This window comes from Prionailurus bengalensis, chromosome D3, assembly GCF_016509475.1.
Source record: "Prionailurus bengalensis isolate Pbe53 chromosome D3, Fcat_Pben_1.1_paternal_pri, whole genome shotgun sequence".
NCBI lineage: Eukaryota > Metazoa > Chordata > Mammalia > Carnivora > Felidae > Prionailurus > Prionailurus bengalensis.
In genome coordinates, this window is record NC_057356.1 from 25,645,158 (window position 1) to 25,662,720 (window position 17,563).

Here is a 17,563-nt window from a genome sequence, read left to right on the forward strand (position 1 = left end):
ACTGTTCCCTCAACCGATGGTCTGGCCACCTGCTGGATGAGGGGGAGGAGGGGTCTGAGTAAACATCCAGATGCCCAGCCCCACCCCAGTCCTGCTGACTCATCCCCTGGCCACGTGGCACGGACATCTGCATATGTGAAGCGACGCCCCTGAAGTCTGAGAACCGCTGTCCTCAGGTTTCCCCGTCATCCCCACCTCCCCCCCCCCCAACCCCGCCCGACCCCCACCGAACCCAGGCGATCGCTAAGCTCCCAGGTGCCCGCGTTAGCGCTGCGTCTGGGGTTGGCACCGAGAAAAGCAAAGCCTCTTCCCGCACGGTTTCTCGCCTTTCTCTCCCCTCCCCTCCCCTCCCCTCCCCCTCCCCGCACTACGGCCTCGCTCCCCTGCCCCCTCCCCCCCAGCAGCAGGTGGGGGCGTTTTCCCCGCGGCGGCCCTGCAGTGGGTTGTGCGCGCCAGCAATCTGCGCGCGGCGGCCGCTGGTCTGGAGCCCGGGATGAGGGTAGGGAATCCAGCCGCCGCACCCCGTCCCCCCCACCCCCGCCCCGCCACCGCCCCAGGCCTCTCCCTGCAGAGTCCCAGAAGCAATTTCTCCAGCCCAGGGCCGGAGATCTGGCGCACCCCCCCTCTTGGATTTCCAGCCTGTCTAGAGGGTACTGGAGAGGAGACGTGCAAAGGGGGCTAGTGAGGGCTGAGGGCTCCCCAGACCTGTCTGGGGATTGGACATGGGCTTTTGGACTCCTGCATACCCGGATCGCAAGATCACTGGCTGCGTGACCTTGGACGCGTACCTAACCCTCTCCGGATCTCAGCGTCCTCATCTTTAAAATGGGGTTCTCACCTGCTCGTGGGACTGTTGTGGTAATGCGGGCAAAGCAGAGGCTGGCGTAAAGTAAGCTCGCTGTGAACTGATGTATTATCATTATCTTTGTCGTTGGCATTATTCTTCTCAAGGAACAATTCTTCTCCTGCCTTCCGCATCCCCCTGGACCCACCCAGCACGCCGCGCAGCTGGAAGCGGAGTCCCACCGATGGGGCAGGGGCGGGCTCTGGGCGGTGGGCTCGGCAGGAGGGAAGAGGGGCCCAAGCACCCCGCCCCCACCCCCAGCTCCGAGCCCCTGCGGGCTCTGTCCGAGGCTTGGCCAGTTAGCTGCTAACCTGGTGGGCCCGGAAGGTCCAGGGTCCCCCGCTCCCTGGCTGGCCGCGGGGGGTGGGGGGGTGGGGAGGGTCTTTGTTCGCCCTCGGATGGGGACTGCAAGACCCCCCACCCGCGCTAGAGTCCCGGCGCATCCTTCCTCTCGGTCCCCCAAGCCCCACCCAGGACAAGTGCGGGCGGCAGAAGCCGTTCATCCCGCAGACGAGGGGCACTTCGGGTAGCCTTTGCCATCCCCCTGAACCCTGCCTGGGACCGTGGGACCCTGGGACCCACCCTCGACCCGACCTCGGGGAATTCGGCTGTTCCCGGCGCGGGAGCAGGACGCTTAGGGAGGCAGGGCTGCGAGCGCGGGGCGGCGGCTTACCTCGGCTCCGCGGTCCTGCGGCGCGAGTGCAGAGGGCTCTTTGTGCCCGGGCTCACCGCGCAGAACTGGGGGAGCCCCTGCAAGCGCCTCCCATCGCAAACTCCTCCCCGCACTCGTCCGCAGCCTCCCTCCCTCTGGTCCCCCGAGCGCAGCCGGCGTCGTCTTTGTAGCTGCTGCAGCGCCCATGAAATTTTAATGCGGGAGCGGCTGGCGGGCGGCGGCGCCCCACCCCCGGCCCGCGCCCCGGCGCCCCGCTCGCGCCTCCCCCCCCCCGCCTCCGCAACCCCCCGCAGCCTTCCCCCCGCCCCCTCCCGGGGGTCCGAGCCCGCGAGGGTGGGTGGGGGGAGCGCGCCGCCGCCCCCGCGGCACAAAAGGGCGAGCCCGGCCTCCCGCATCCCCGCCCGCGGCGCTGCCATGGCAACGCTTGCCCGGCTGGACTCGGGCCGCCGAGCGCGCGCGGATGGAGAGGGGCGCGCGACCGCGGGCCCGGGAGCCAAGCCCGGAGCCCGGCGCGATCACAGGACCCGGGACGCTGGTCCTGGAGCACCAGGATGCTTCCCCCGCGTGGCCTCAGAGGATGCCTCGCAATTAACCCTGCTGAGATGGGCACGCGCTTATGGCAGAGTCAAGATTCGAACCCGTGCCTCGGGCTTCCCGCCCTTGTGCGTGCCACTGCGCCCCTTGGCGTAACCGCTTTCATAGGTTTGGTCTTTTATGTTTTAAACGGCCCTCTGCTTAGTAGCTACTCTTCTGCAGAGCAGTGACGCCAGAAAGTGGTCCTAGACCCGCCGCATAAACATCACTTGGGAACTTGCTAGAAACTCAAATTCTAGGGCCTCGCCCCAGTGCTACTGGGTGGAAAACTCTGGGGTGGGGCCCAGAGATACGTATTTTAACAAGCCTTCCGGGGGACTCTGATGCACGGTCGGGCTTGGGAACCACTGTGCTGGATCATTCCAGGGATTTCTTTAGCCAGCCTGTCCTGGGTTTCAATTTCAGCTTTGTCCGTATCCCTTAACAGATGGCCTTGGACACACCATTCCTGAGACTCGGTTTCCTAGTTCACAAAGTGGACATAATAATGGAACCCACCTCATGGGGTTATGTGGGTTAAGTGTGGAAAGGCATAGGAAGAGAAGGGATGCTTAGCACATGCCTGCCGCTTAACAAAGGCTCAAAACGTAATTCTTGCTGTGATAGGGCTCTGACATCTGCCTAATTTTTACACTTCTGTGTATATCATTTATCATCTTCATTGCTCAGATAAGGACATTAAGACCCGGAGAAGCTATAAGAGCCCCCCACAGCCACGGTAAGGGACCCAGGCAGCATTTGAACTTACTGCTCTAAAAGGTTCTAGGTTTGGGGCACCTGGGTGGCTCAGTGAAGGGTCCGACTTCCAGTCAGGTCAGGATCTCACGGCTGGTGGTCAGGATCTCACGGCTCTGTGCTGACAACTTCAGAGCCTGGAGCATGCTCTGGATTCTGTATCTCCCTCTCTCTCTCTCTCTCTGCCCCTTCCCCACTCACACTCTGTATCTCCGTCTCTTAAAAAATAAGTAAACATTAAAAAAAAAAAAAAAGTTCTAGGTTTACTGGCTGTTTTCCACATTGCGTATCTCCTTCCAGGAACCCCCGCTTTGGTCTTCAGGAAATCTAAATCCCATTCAACAAACCTATAGCACTTGTCCAATGTGCCCAGTGCAAAGACATTGCAGGACCCCTAAAGACCCCAGGGGAGGTCCCAGCTACCCACCCCTCCCCCAGCAGAGCTAGCCATCCTGCCCGAGAAGTGAGACTCACGTGGACCATCTAGAAAACAGGCAAGATGGGGTGTGGTCACACCACTGCCCAGACTATTGTCAAGGACTTTCCCCCGGATCAACAGAACACAAACAAAATGGAAGACGGTTTTTGTTTTGTGTTTTTTTGTTTTTTTAAGTATTCTCAAGCCACCTGTTTCGTAATCTGCTGTCAAAATCTCAGCCTATCATTTCCAATATCCATTTGGATAAGAAGTCAAGGCACTTTGCCTGCTCCTAGATTTTCAACACTTCTCCTTTCCCCTGGGGCTTCTTCAAGATGAGCAATAATGAGCCAGTGATCCAATTTCCGAGTCTCTTTCATTGTAGGGATATCCTTTCAAGGAGAGCATTGCGAGAAAGGACGGGGGTGGGGGGGAGGGGGATAGGCAAAGGAAGTAATCCTGAGAAGCTACTGGGGGCTCCCTGTGAGGAGACCACGTCTAACTCCGGTGGATTCAGGGCAAGCCATAAACTGAGTAAGGAGGGGCCAGACCCCACCCTGTCCAGCAGTCACCAAAACCACCTTGAACCCGCCTGGCTGTCCTCTGCCCCAGTTCTCTAACACCGGCACATTTCTTTATCGTGGGTGGCCCAAACCAGCTCTCCTGGGGGTTCATTTGGTCCTTTGCCCTCTTTTTGTCCATCTCGTGAGTGCCTCTGTGGTGAGCAGAAACCCTCATTTTCCCAGGGAGGGTTAGAAACCCACGCTTGCCTTCTTCAACCTGCAAGCTCGGGTCACTCTTAACCCCCTCCTTTGGGATTCACCACCGGTTTGATAGCTAGGTCCTGCATCCTTCCTGTCCCCCCGTCGATGTACCCCGGACTCTCACCTTATCCTGTGGGGAGACCCAGGACGCTGCAGAGCACAGCCCAGGGTGGCACGTGTCATTCTTGCGTTGTCTTGCCAGGAGCTCCAGTCTTCCAGGTGACATTTACAAAGCTAACGTGGGCCCCAAGAGCCCGCGAGCAGATAGGAACACCAGATGGAACCCCGAAGAGAAGGGTCAATGTTCTCTCTCCTGCCTCTCTTGAAAATGGCCTGAGCCTCTTCTGATGGAGTAGTGGTTGCCTTGGCAACGGGAGGAGGCGCCCTCGGTTGTCTCAGGAGATCCACTTGAGAATAAACTTTGCTCCTTAAACCTGGACCAGGGAGCCCACCTGTTCCCACGAGGACGTGTGCGAGCATCATAGTCTTCTGCTCAGGACACTGCCAGGGGCCCAAGATTGCCAGGGGAATTCTGATGTTGGTAATGCGGCCAGGAGAGGGGACTCGGGTTTCTCTTTATCCCTAAATGAGGGTGGTCCTGGAGGCCGGGGTTCCATTTGCACCTGGGTGCCCTGGGTACAACAGAGCGCTCATGCACCCGACTGTGCCTCTTTTCTTTTTTTTTTTTTTTTTGAGATGAACTTCACATAATATAAAACTAACCACTTTATTTTTTTTCTTGTAAATATTTTTTCCATCTTATTTTTTTTTCATCGTGATAAGTGAACGCTTTAATCCCCTCCCCCCACCCACCCGCTGGGAACCATCAGTTTGTCCTCCATAGTTAAGGGTCTGCTTCTTTTTTAATTTATTTTTTGTTGATTTTAGTTTTGAGAGAGAGAGAGAGAGAGAGAGAGAGCGCACCAGAGTGGGGGAGGGGCAGAGAGAGGGGGGACAGAGGATCCAAAGCGGGCTCTGTGCTGACAGCAGAGAGCCTGATGCGGGGCCCAAACCCACGAACTCTGAGATCGTGACCTGATCCAAAGTCAGACTCTTAACCGACTGAGCCACACAGGCGCCCAAGAGTCTGTTTCTTGGTTTGTCTCTATCCCTTTTCCTTCATCTTTTTGATTTGCTGGTTTTACGTCTTAAATTCCACATGAGCGGGATCATATGGTATTTGTCTTTCTCTGACGGACTTGTTTCGCTTCGCACTATACTCTCTAGCTCCATCCACGTTGTTGCAAATGGCAAGATTTCATTCTTTGTTGTGGCTGAGCAACATTCCATTGTATATACCACTACTTTATCCGCCCCTCGTTTGGCTATTGTAGATAGCGCTGCAATAAACCTAGGGGTGCCTGCCTCCCTTTGAATTGGAGTTTTTGTGTTTGGGAGGGGGGTGGGTAAATATCCCACAGTGCGATTGCTGGACAGCAGGGTAACTCTTGTTTGGGGAACGTCCATACTGTTTTCCACAGAGGCTGTGGCCATTTGCATTCCCACCAGCAGTGCGAGAGTATTCTTTTTTCTCTGCGACCTCACCAACACACCTGTTGTTGCTTGTGTGTCTGCTTTTTAGCCATTCTGACAGGTGTGAGGCGGTATCTCATCGTGGTTCTGATTTGTATTTCCCTGACGATGAGGGATGTTGAGCACCGTTTCATGTGACTGTTGGCCAGCTGGATGTCTTCTTTCGAGAGATGTCTGTTCATGTCTTCTGCCCATGTTTAATCAGATTATTTGGGCTTGGGGGCATTGAGTTGTATCAGTTCTTTGTATACTCTGGTTACTCACCCTTTATCAGATGACGTCATTTGCAAATATCCTCTCCCACTCAGTAAGTTGCCTTTTAGTTTTGTCGACAGTTTCCTTTGCTGTGCAGAAGCTTAGAACACTCACAATGTGCAACCACCACCTCCATCCAGTTCCAAAACATATTCATCACCCTAAAATACCCCACCCCCACTGAGTAGTTTACTACGCATCCTCCCTCCCCCCCACCCACTGGCAACCACAAATCTGCTTTCTGTCTCTATGGGTTTACCTATTTTGGTTATTTTTTTTAAGCGTATGTATGTATGTATTTTTGAGAGAGAGAGAGAACATGAGCAGGGGAGGGGCAAAGAGAGAGGGAGAGAATCCCGAGCACGCTCAGAGCTGTCAGCGCAGGCCTGACCCCGGGGCTCAATCTCACCAACCATGAGATCCTGTCCTGAGCCAAAACCAAGAGCCAGACGCTTAACCAGTGAGCCACCCAGGCGCCCCCTATTCTGGTTATTTGATATAAATGGAATCCTACAATATGTGATCTTTGAGGTCCAGCTTATCCCGCTCAGCATAATGCTTTTGGGGTCTATCCGTGCTGTAGCACGTGCCAGTATTCCATCCCTTTTCATGGCTGAATACTATTCCGTCGGGTGAATGTAGCACAGTTCGCTGCCCACTCATCTAGTTTGCACGGCTTCCGTCTTTTGCGAGGGTGAACAGTGCCGCTGTGAACATGCACGTGCAAGGGTTTGTTGGAGTCTCGCATCCCAATTTCAGGGGGAATACACCCCTCTGTGCCTCATTCCTTTTTACACTGTCCCCATGCACGTAGTCAGGGGCGTCCAAAGTTCGTGACAAGGTGGGCTTCTTTACCTTATTAAGCTAGTCACACAAACCCTCCACCACCACCGCCAGCACCAGCGCCCCCTTCCTGCCTGGCCACACCTGCCATACCTCCTGAGGAACGGCTTTGGGGAAAGATTCAGTCTGCCCTCGAGCCATGTTATTAACCAAGACTGCGGGCATCCATCATGGCATCAGGGGAGCTCCTCTCTGACAGCCGCTCCCCGAGCAAGCAACTCCCTGTCCCACCCAGATAGAAAATTCCGTTTTGACTCATCAAGGCAGCCATTCTCAGCCGGGGTGAGGGGGGTGCTCCGTGAATTCAGGGGGAGGCCTTTTGTGGCAGAGGAGAGCTGCGTTTGGGTATGTGGCTTTCACATTCAAAAAGAACGTGACTTTCACAAAGTCCCCACAGCCACAACATTCTCCTGCCTGCCCCCCTTGGAATCACCTTCAGATGCAACGAACTTGACCCTTTGCCTACTTTCTTGACACTGGTCCAGGTGCTTTATCGACATGGCCCCCTAATGCCCTCTGAGGGAGTGTTGATATCGTGTCCATCTGATGAGGAAAGGGAGGCTCAGAACAGGGAAGTGACTTACCCAAGGTCAGCCGGCTAGAAAGGGGGGAGGCTGAGATTCAAACCCACCACTGTCTGACTCCAAAAACAGCACTCAGAATCTCTAAAATCCCATGTGCATTCACACGCATCCCATCCTTCCCCAGGGAGGGATCGTGCCCTCCCCACAGCCAGCTGAACAATGGCCCTGCCACCTTGCTGGGGTAGCTCTGGGGTCCCTTCACCTGCCCTGGCATGCACAGCAGCGGTTAATCTGTGCCTCGGTCCCAGAGAGACATCACTGGTTCAGGGTCGTTGCCATAGAAGACCAGAGTTTCGTGTTCTTCAGGGTCTTAACCTCTGTCCTGCCCCCCGAGGCTACCTTAATGTGTCCCCACTGGATGAGGCACGGACGGGTGTATTAGCCTGGGCTATCCAAGACCCTGAGACAGGGATTCAAGTGCAAGTAGTTTATTTGGGAGCTGATCCAAGGAAGCATGGGTTAGGGACAGCGAAAGGAAGAAAGTCGGAACAGGTGCATCGATGAACGTCTTAGTGTTGTGGCTGCGATGACGAGGTACCAGAGACGAAGTGGCTTACAAACAAGATTTCCTCTTCTCGCTGTCTAGAGGCTGGAAGTGCAAGATGAAGGTGCTGTCAGGATTGCTTTCTCCTGAGGCCTCTCTCGGTGGCTGTCTTCCTGCTGAAGCCTCACGTGGTCTTTTCTCTGTGCACGGGAACCCCGTCTCTTCCTCTTCTTTTTTTTTTTTTAAATATAACGTATTGTCAAATTGGTTTCCACACCACACCCAGTGCCCCTCCCAGCAGGTGCCCTCCTCAGTGCCCATCACCCCCCCCTCCCCCATCAACCCTCAGTTTGTTCTCAGTATTTAAGGGTCTCTTATGGTTTGTCTCCCTCCCTCTCTAACCTCTTTTTTTTTCTTCCCCTCCCCCACGGTCTTCTGTTAAGTTTCTCAGGATCCACCTAAGAATAAAAACATATGGTATCTGTCTTTCTCTGGATAACTTATTTCACTTAGCATCACACTCTCCAGTTCCATCCATGTTGCTACAAAAGGTCATATTTCATCCTTTCTCATTGCCAAGTAGTATTCCATTGTGTATCTAAACCACAGTTTCTTTATCCATTCATCAGTTGATGGGCATTTAGGCTCTTTCCACAATTTGGCTATTGTTGAGAGTGCTGCTATAAACATTGGGGTACAAGTGCCCCTAGGCATCAGCACTCCTGTATCCCTTGGGTAAATTCCTAGCAGTGCTGTTGCTGGGTCATAGGGTAGATCGATTTTTCATTTTTTGAGGAACCTCCACACTGTTTTCCAGAGTGGCTGCACCAATTTGCATTCCCACCAACAGTGCAAGAGGGTTCCCGTCTCTCCACATCCTCTCCAGCATCTATAGTCTCCTGACTGCTTCATTTTAGCCACTCTGACCGGCATGAGGTCCTTCCTCTTCTTATAAGGACCTCAGTCCTATTGATTACGGCCCCACTCTTCTGATCACGTTTAATCTTAATGACCTCCGTAAAGGCCTCATCTCCAAGGACAGTCACGTTGAGGATTCGGGCTTCAACATACGAATTTAGGAGGGGACGAAATTCAGTCCATAACAATGAGCTGGCTGTTATGGGCAACTGGGACTCCATCCTGCTGAGGTTCTCTGGGAGCCGGAGTAGGATACACCTGAAGCATCCCGCTTGAGGTCAAGGACACCTGGGTAGCCAACCACCAACTCTTTCCTGTCATGGTTGAAGGGCGCTCCTTGCGCATCAACCCCTCGCCACCTCCAGGCGGCCATGGCAGCAGACCAAACGTGTGCCCTTGGCCAGAGAAAGTCATCAGCAGGGAGTCACTGGGGGCCGCAGTACAAAGCCACCGACCGCTATGCCTGGGCATGGCAGGTATCCAGGGGACATCCACCACAGGGGACAGTGGACCATTCATTCTGCCGTTACCCACCCACCGCACAACCCCACCCAGCAGAGCCCACACTGAGCCCCACAAACCTCCCCAGTGTGAGAAGCTTCCACCCACTGTGTGCCAGCCTGGCCTAGTCTGGGGCAGAGACAAGCCACGTTGCAAAGAGACGTCATGATGACCAATGCCATAATGAAGGAAGGTCAAGGGGCTAATGGGAGTATATATAAGTGACCCAACTAGCCTTTGAGATCGAGAAAAGGCCGATCAAGTGTCAGACACTGTCCCCGGGAATGAGAAGTGAAAATCCCAAGAATAAGAAATTTACAAGAAGGGGCACCTGGATGGCTCAGTCAATTGAGCGTCCGACTTCGGCTTAGGTCATGATCTCACGGTTCATGAGTTTGAGCGCCTTGTCAGGCCCTGTGCTGACAGCTCGGAGCCTGGATCCTGCTTCGGATTCTGCGTCTCCCTCTGTCTCCGCCCCTCCCCTCTCATGCTCTGTCTCTGTCTCTCAAAAATAAATAAATGCTAGGGGCGCCTGGGTGGCGCAGTCGGTTAAGCGCCCGACTTCAGCCAGGTCACGATCTCGCGGTTCATGAGTTCGAGCCCCATGTCAGGCTCTGGGCTGATGGCTCAGAGCCTGGAGCCTGTTTCCAATTCTGTGTCTCCCTCTCTCTCTGCCCCTCCCCCATTCATGCTCTGCCTCTCTCTCTCCCAAAAATAAATAAACGTTGAAAAAAAAAATCTTTAAAAAAATAAATAAATAAATAAATAAATGCTAAAAAAAAATTTTTTTTAAGAAAATCACAAGAATAACTATCAATCACTATTATTTTCAGGATCTTTTCAGTTTCAAGTAGCAGAAACAAAGCTATGCCGCACTGGTTTCAGGCACGGCTGCATCCAGGTGTCCAAACACTACCACCAGGCATCTGTCTTTCTCCAGCTGTCTGCAGAGGTAAGGAAGAACCCACCAGGGACTTCCAGACCCTCTGCCAATGGACTGTCTTGCTGCCTTTCTCTGCCTTCCCCTCAGCCAAGACATGGGCGTTCAGGTAGACCTGAGTTCGAATTTCATCTCCACTCTTACTTGCCACATGACTTTGGGCAAGGAACTTCACCCCTCTGGGCCTCAGTTTTCACTTCTGTAAAATGGGGATAAAATCACCTCTTCCACGGGGCTGTGGGGAGAATTCAGTGACCTGAGCCTGGAAAACACATAGCCTAGTCATGGGCTCAGTAAATTCTGGCTCTCTCTTTCTCTCTCTCTGTTGGAAGGGCCATTAGAGACTCCAAGGCCTGGAGTGTCTTATTCCTGCGAAGTCATTAGAAGGGGTTCTCAGGAACTCAACAGACACCAACGCTGTCTGCAGAGCATGGAAATAGCAAGTCCAGTCGACAGGTGCCCTTGGCCTTTCTCATGTGTGCAAACATGCCATTGAATTGACTAAGTCCAGGCGAGTATCAACCCCACAGCACATTCAGACGCGATCAGGCGCGTTCCGAGTGGTATGACCGTAGGCTCCCCCACACCACATTCAGAGTTACTTTCTTTCTCATCCTCGGGACCTGAAAGTGTACCCTTGACTTTGTGCGGCCCACAATCTATTTTCCTTTAAGAAAGAGTCCGATGGGGCTGGCAAAGTTTGGGGCCCACTCGTATCCCCCAACCTCTTCCTACACGGTCCCCAGAGCAAGGCTTGGAACCAAGGAGGCTTTGGCCAAGGTCAAGGGAGACTTCCTTGCTTCTGCACCCCGAGCTCTGAGTTCTGCCTGTGCCTGCCTCAGCCTCTGCCTCTGCCCGGGGGCCTCTCCTTTGTCTCCAGCATGTGTGTGCCCTGTGGGCACGCCTGTGTGCTCCGTGTCCTGCCTCCCCAAAGCTTCTTTGTCTTGGCTTCTTTGTCTTGTCTTGTCCAGACAACAGAGAAGGGGGGCAGAGGGTGTGTTGCTTCCATCCACCCCTTCTCGTTATCCATCTGCAAACAGACCCCCTCCAGACACCCCGCACCTGCTCCCCAGCCCTCCCGGCCGGCTGCCCCAGCAGGTGCTGCAGCCGGCCAGCCCACGGCTGCTGCCAGAGAAAGGCACAGACCTCAGCCAGCCGCCTCCCCGCCCTCCTCTCCCTCCCCTCCCTTCCCTCCCGCCCATCTCTTTCCCTTTAAGAGCCAGACAAGCCCCGAAGAAGACTTCACAAAGGACTCCCCCATACACCTAAGGGGAGCCATCTCCCCTCACCCCCAGATCCAGTGCACCCCCAGCCCCATCAGTATATCCTCCTGAACATTCCACTAAGTCACGCCCACTCCACCCAACGCCACGGTGGTCTCAGCCCCCATCATCCCCTCCTGGGACATCCAGCTTCCACGGCAGGCTCCTCCAACCTGTCCCCCTCACCCCAGCCAGAAGACTCTTGAAATGCAAAGCTGCCCTCACCACGCCCCTGCCCCACCGGTGTCAGGATGGGAAGCAAGATCTCCAGCTTTACCCGAAAGGCTGGCCCCTGCTGCTGCCCACATTCCGCCCTCCCCAAGCTCCTCCTCCAGCCGCCCACCTCCCGACCCAGCCCTGCCCAGCCTCAGTGGTCACGGGAAGCCTTCCCGGACCTCCGGGCGAAAGTCGAGTCCATTAGCTACACACACTCCCTGACTGACCCCAGTTTGGGATTCTATACCTTCATTTGCTTGTTTGTTGTACACACACACACACACACAGACACACACACACACTGCCCAACCAGCCTGTGAGATTGGCGTCACCAGGGCTTGGCATAGGGTCTGACACACAGGACGCCCCCGATGCATGCCTGTCCCAAGAGGAACTAAACCTTAAAGCTTAAAACACTGTGGTTCTGGCCACTCATTTCATAGACACCCAGGCAAGGAAAATGACTCACCCGGGGGCTCTGTTCCCAGTGTGGCCAAGCTGAGGGTGTAACCGCAGTGTCCCCGCACCCCCTTCCCCCCCCCCCCGCTTCTTCTGCCTTCCAAAGGTCACCTTCTCTTTCAGAAGCCAATCAAGCATTTCAAGTGCCCACCCTGAAATGGCCGCAGAAACGCAGTCCCCTTTTGGGGTCTCGTCCGCCTCTTGTGAGCGGTGATTGTGTCTTCACCTGTCACTTTGGGCACCTCTACCTGTTTCCTCCCCTTTCCCATAGGTTGTGGCCCTCTCCCCAGACACAGATGCAGTCCTCACCCCACTCTGCTTGCTCCCTATAGTGGAAGCCACACAGAGGTCTTGGGGAAGACGCTAAGGAAGCTTGGAGCAAATAATAACACTTACTAAGCATCACAGGCTTCCAGGTTCTGGCCTGATGCTAGCCAGGGATGGATGCCATTGCCGGGTTACAGACAAGGAAACTGAGGCTAAAGAAACACAGCTAGAGGGCGTCTGAACCAAGATGCAGTCCCAACAGTCTACATCCGGATCCCGGCCTCCTAAAGCCCCCTCCCCACCCTGGTCCCATTACACCTTCCCAGGCTCTCGCCGTCCCCTTCCTGACCCGCAGCCCCTGTCCGATCCTCCCTGCCTCCTGTGGCTCCTGTCTGTTCCAGACTCTCCCACCCCCGCGTGGCCATGCCGCAGCCAGTCTGCAGAACAGTACATTCTTTATTTATGAGATGCATCTTGGCTCTCTGCAAATCAGCTGGGAATGCCACGGGCGCCTGCAGACAGGAGGTGGGGGGTTCTGGAGGCCAGGAAGTCCTCCAGGAGGCAGGCAGGGGCTGCATCCCAGGCACCAGGCTCTGAAAGGGCCACCCAGTTGGCCTGCAGAGCACAGAGGGGGACTGGTGACCAAGTGATCTGTACTTTGGATCCCTGTACTTTGGCTGCTATAGGCAAGCAGGGAAGAGCCCTGGGGTTGGGGTGGGGGGTGGAAAGGTGGGAAATGGGGTAGGCACTAGTATTAACTGAGGGAGTGGCTCCTCAAACCCACATGAAACCTTACAAGGCAGATATTCTTGTGTTCACTTTACAGGGGAGGAGACCGAAGCTTGCCCGAGGTAAGCAAGCTCTTCCTGAATGCGTAACTTTGCTTTGTCCCCCTCCCCCACCCTCCCCCCAAAAGAGGGAGCTAAGGTGGTTTAGAAAGCTCAGCATAGCCAGAAAATTATATGTAAAATAAGATTGAAAAATGAGTCCCAGAGAAAAGAATATGGAATCAGGGATTAAGTTCCTCTTCCAAATACCTGACACACGATTCTATCCAGTGGCTAATCATCCAAGGGACTCTACATGGGTTTCTGAGCACCCTGGCAGCCTATGCAAAAAAAGAGAATGCAATTCCTTTTTGTGAGTGTCCACGTTCTGCAGACCTGGCCGTGCCTGGTATCGAAAACAGAAACGGAACGTCAGGATCCCTGATCTAATATCAGATCCTCAATTTCCCAGAAACCGTCCCTTGCGCCCCGGTCTCCATTCCCTGCTCCAGGGTCGAAAGCGGCGGTCTTTGGACAGCGACTTGGAGCGTGTGTTTCCCGCACGCTGCCACCAGGTGGCAGTGCGGCGCAGACCTTAGGAGGAGGGTTCTCGAAATGCGAGAACAGGTTCGCTCCCCCAGCAGCCTGGAAGACGGGAGGGGCCTGAGAACGCAGCCTGGTGGGGGCAGGGCTTTTGGTTAAACCTCAAGGAAGAAATCAGGCTGCACTGCTTCTCCACGGAGGTGGGGGGGGGGGGGGGTGGAGATAAGGAAAAGCCCTGGACCTTGAGGCCGGAGTCCTGGGTTGGAATCCCAGCTCTGCTCAAACCTGAGCACTGCATCGCTCTCTGCCTCAGTCTTCTCATCTGAGCAAGGGGGTGAAAAATGCGTGCGGGGGGGGGGGGAGGGTGGCGGGGAAGGGGAGAGGAGCCTGAAATGGGGATCAAGAAAGATGGGTGTCACTAAAGCCTGGAATAGCCAGAGGGACCAAGAGCTTCTGAGCTACAGGGGTGGGGGGAAAAAGGACCCACTTTTCCAGAAAGCCCACCAAGGCCCCCCAGCTGGGGATGAACGGGGGGGGGGGGTCGGGAGGCGGGGAGGTCCTCGGGGGAGGGGGGTTTGGAGAAGTCAAAACGTTCAGGATTTTTTCGAGTGTCGATGACAGAAACCCATCCTCAAATGTCTTAAACCAAAAAAAGAACAAGAACAAGAAAAGGCAGGGAGAGAGTGTGTTTCAGTCCGTGTGGTAAAAGGCACATGGGATGCCTGCATAATAGGACAGACTGTTGGACTCATTCTCTCCATTTCTGACCCCCGCTCTCCCCCACACTGGCTTTGCTGTCAGTGTGGCTTTGCTGGCAAGTCCCAAGTTTACCTCCCAGAACTTACCAAGCCCGGCACAAAGGGAGCTTCCCTTTCCAGATGCTTCCAACAAAGTTCCAGAGCTGGCTCTTCCTGGCTCCAACTGGCTCAGGTGCCCACCCCTGGCCCAGTCCTGGTGACCATTGCTGACCGGACCTGGGTCACGTTCTGGCCTCTGCGATCCGAGTGGCCCGAGCCCATTCGATGCGTAAAGGAGAAGCGGTAATTCTCTAAACTGAACCCGGGGCTCCTCCCAGAAGCTTCTGAAGGCTCCTGAAGCGTGAAAGGCCGGCTGCCATCCCTGGGGGGAAGCTGTCACGACACACAGGCCTGCCTCCCCTAGCTCTGTTGCCCGAAGATTCACGGGCGCGCAACCCGGAGAGGAAGGGCCTTCCCACCTCAGGATATCTCGCCTCCGTTAATCTTGTAATTATGGTCCCTGTAAACAGAGGCCCAGGAAGCAGGGCTGGCCACGTGCGCCACCCCGCAGGCAGGTACAGGGCTCCGCCCCCCGGGGACCAGGTGGGGGGTCAGCCCACCCCTGGCGCCGGAAGCTCCGCCCCGATGGATGCGTGAGGGCCTGGCTCTGCGCCCAGATGCTTTTCTTTCTCCTTTCCGCAAAGGGCCGCGGCGTGGGCTGGGTCACTGTCACGGGCACTGCTTTGGTCCCTGTTAGTGACGAACAGGTGTTCCCTTCTCACAGGTGTGCAGGAACAAGCCTCTGTTCCCCCCACCCCCCTTCTCCGCTCCGTTGCTCCCTCCTCCGGGAAACACACCCAGCGTGTGTGATCTTCAGCTTCTCGCCCTAACCCCCCTCTAGGCCATCTCTTCCCTCTCTGGCTCACAGCTTCCACCCGAAGGGTTGTCGCAGTGTCACTACTCCCCGGGACGTGACTCCGTGAAAGGAGCGTGCAGACCAGAGAAAGCGCTGGACGGATGGACCAGAGGGGGCAGAGAGGGCACGAGTGATGGGTGCGAAGGACCTTGTGTCAGGTGTCCCCCCCCCTCCCCAACCCTAGCGACGGCTCTCCCCTCTCCGCGGAGGGGCAAAGAGGCCTCCCGGAAGGTCACCTTGGCTGACAAACTCCAGGATTCGGACCCGGGCGCGTATTGTCACCCTCTGCCCCACGCTCGCTTCCGGGTGACGAAGCAAGAGGGAGCAGCGACGTGGGTGGTGTTTGCTGTGTGGCTCTGGACCAGCCCCCTCCCCTCCTCTATGCGCCCAGAGGACGCCCGTCTGTATTCCGCTGTTCCAGACTCTGCGGTCCGTCCTGCCGGCTGACTGCGCTGCTCTGGACGATGGGTATTCTGCACTTACCACCACCTCTGGCCAAATCGTGTCAATAATTCAAGTTCCCTTTGCCTTTATAACCTAAGAAAATTGGTCTCCTGGCAAGAGATGAAAAATAATTTCATGCTCTCTTTCCTCCCCTCCCAAGCTCACCCCTGACAAATTGTCTCATTAGTGCCTGTCACTCCAGCCGTCATCTCACATCTGGGGTACCATTTTTTTGGGTTGCCAGCCCCACTCTGGGCTTGGACTCCAGCTGGTTCTTCACAGGCCTGCCATTGAATTCTAATGAGCCTCCCCTATCCATTCATTCTTTCATTCATTCAGCAAATATGGTCTGCTTTGTCCCCCAGGAACCTAAGACTTTCCTATGATAGAGTAGAAAGCTCCCAGTTATTCATACTAAAGTGTTAGGGGCTATACTTTCTCAACTCTATTAAGAGAGGACAGGAGCATTGCGACTTACTACTTACAAATGCCATCAGCTCTTAATCTTTCCCCCAAACCTTACACAGTCCACGGTCAACTCAATCCTGCTACAGGCTGGTTGGCTTTGGGGAAGTTGCTTGACCTCTCTGAGCCTATGACCCTCAAGATTCTGATGGGTTTTAAAGGAATAATAATGATGTCAAGGAGTTGCTGTGAGATTTCAATTTTATGACACGTGAATTGAACCAACATAGTATGTATCATCGATATTATCTTTATCATCATTATGAGGAAGGTGTGCCCAAGGCAGGGGATGAAGGCAGTGATGGGAGGTGTCAAAGGAAAAGGACAGAGAAGTAGAATAATGCCAACAGTTTCCAACTGTCACAGTGTCACCTACCATACCTCGTACATGTTATGGGGATAGGCGCGTGTCATACATCATTTCACTTCTCACAAGCAAAGATGTGGGTCTTGTGTGTTCCCAGTTAACAGAGGAGGAAACTGAGGCCACAACCTGGTAAGCCCAAGATGCAAACCCAGGGCTGTGACGGCCGCTTCCCCAGAGGCTGGTAGTCAACCCACACCTGTCAGGGTCAGACAGCTGCCCCTTTATGGCGGGCACTGCTGTAGGGGTACAGACCCCTGCATCCAGTGCCTTGCAGGGTCTCGGGGGCTCTGGGCGAGGACATATCTGGTTGGAAGATGGCGGCCAGGCCCAGCCCCCATCCCAGGCCTTAGCAAAGCCTCAGAATCTGAGACTGACTTCATTACCTTCTCTAAAATTTCCCCCCTCCTATGTCTTCCTAATGCCTATTCCCTAGGACTGACCATGAGGCCACTTCCCGGACAGCACCCCTGCATCAACAGCAGCACCCAGTTCTTCCGCAGTCCATTTCCTAAAGCCCTGCTGAATGGCAGGACCCAAACCTGCCAACTAACTTATACTAGGTTGTGATTGACTGTCGTGGCTAAGTTGAGCATTTCCCACCTGTGTTACTCAAGTCGCTCATCATGCAAGATGCTCTGCCAAAATAATAATAATAATAATAATAATAATAATAGTTGTGTGTTGGGGTGCCTGGGTGGTTCAGTCAGTTAAGCGTTCAACCCTTGATTTCTGGTTCAGTCATGATCTCACAGTTCGTGAGTTCGAGCCCTGTGCTGGGCTCTGTGCTGACAGCATGGAGCCTGCTTGGGACGCTCTCTCTCACCTCTCCCTCTGTCCCTCCCCACCTGCTCTCTCTGTCTCTCAAAAATAAATAAATAAACATTTAAAATAATAATAATAATAATTGTTGTGTGGTCAAATTAGTTTGGGAAAGTCTGAATACTCCATTCTCCCTTCCAGAGAGTCACAACGCACAATAAACTATCGCAGGCTTGGCGAAGGGCTGCAAAACAGACACCAGTGATGCCCATGCC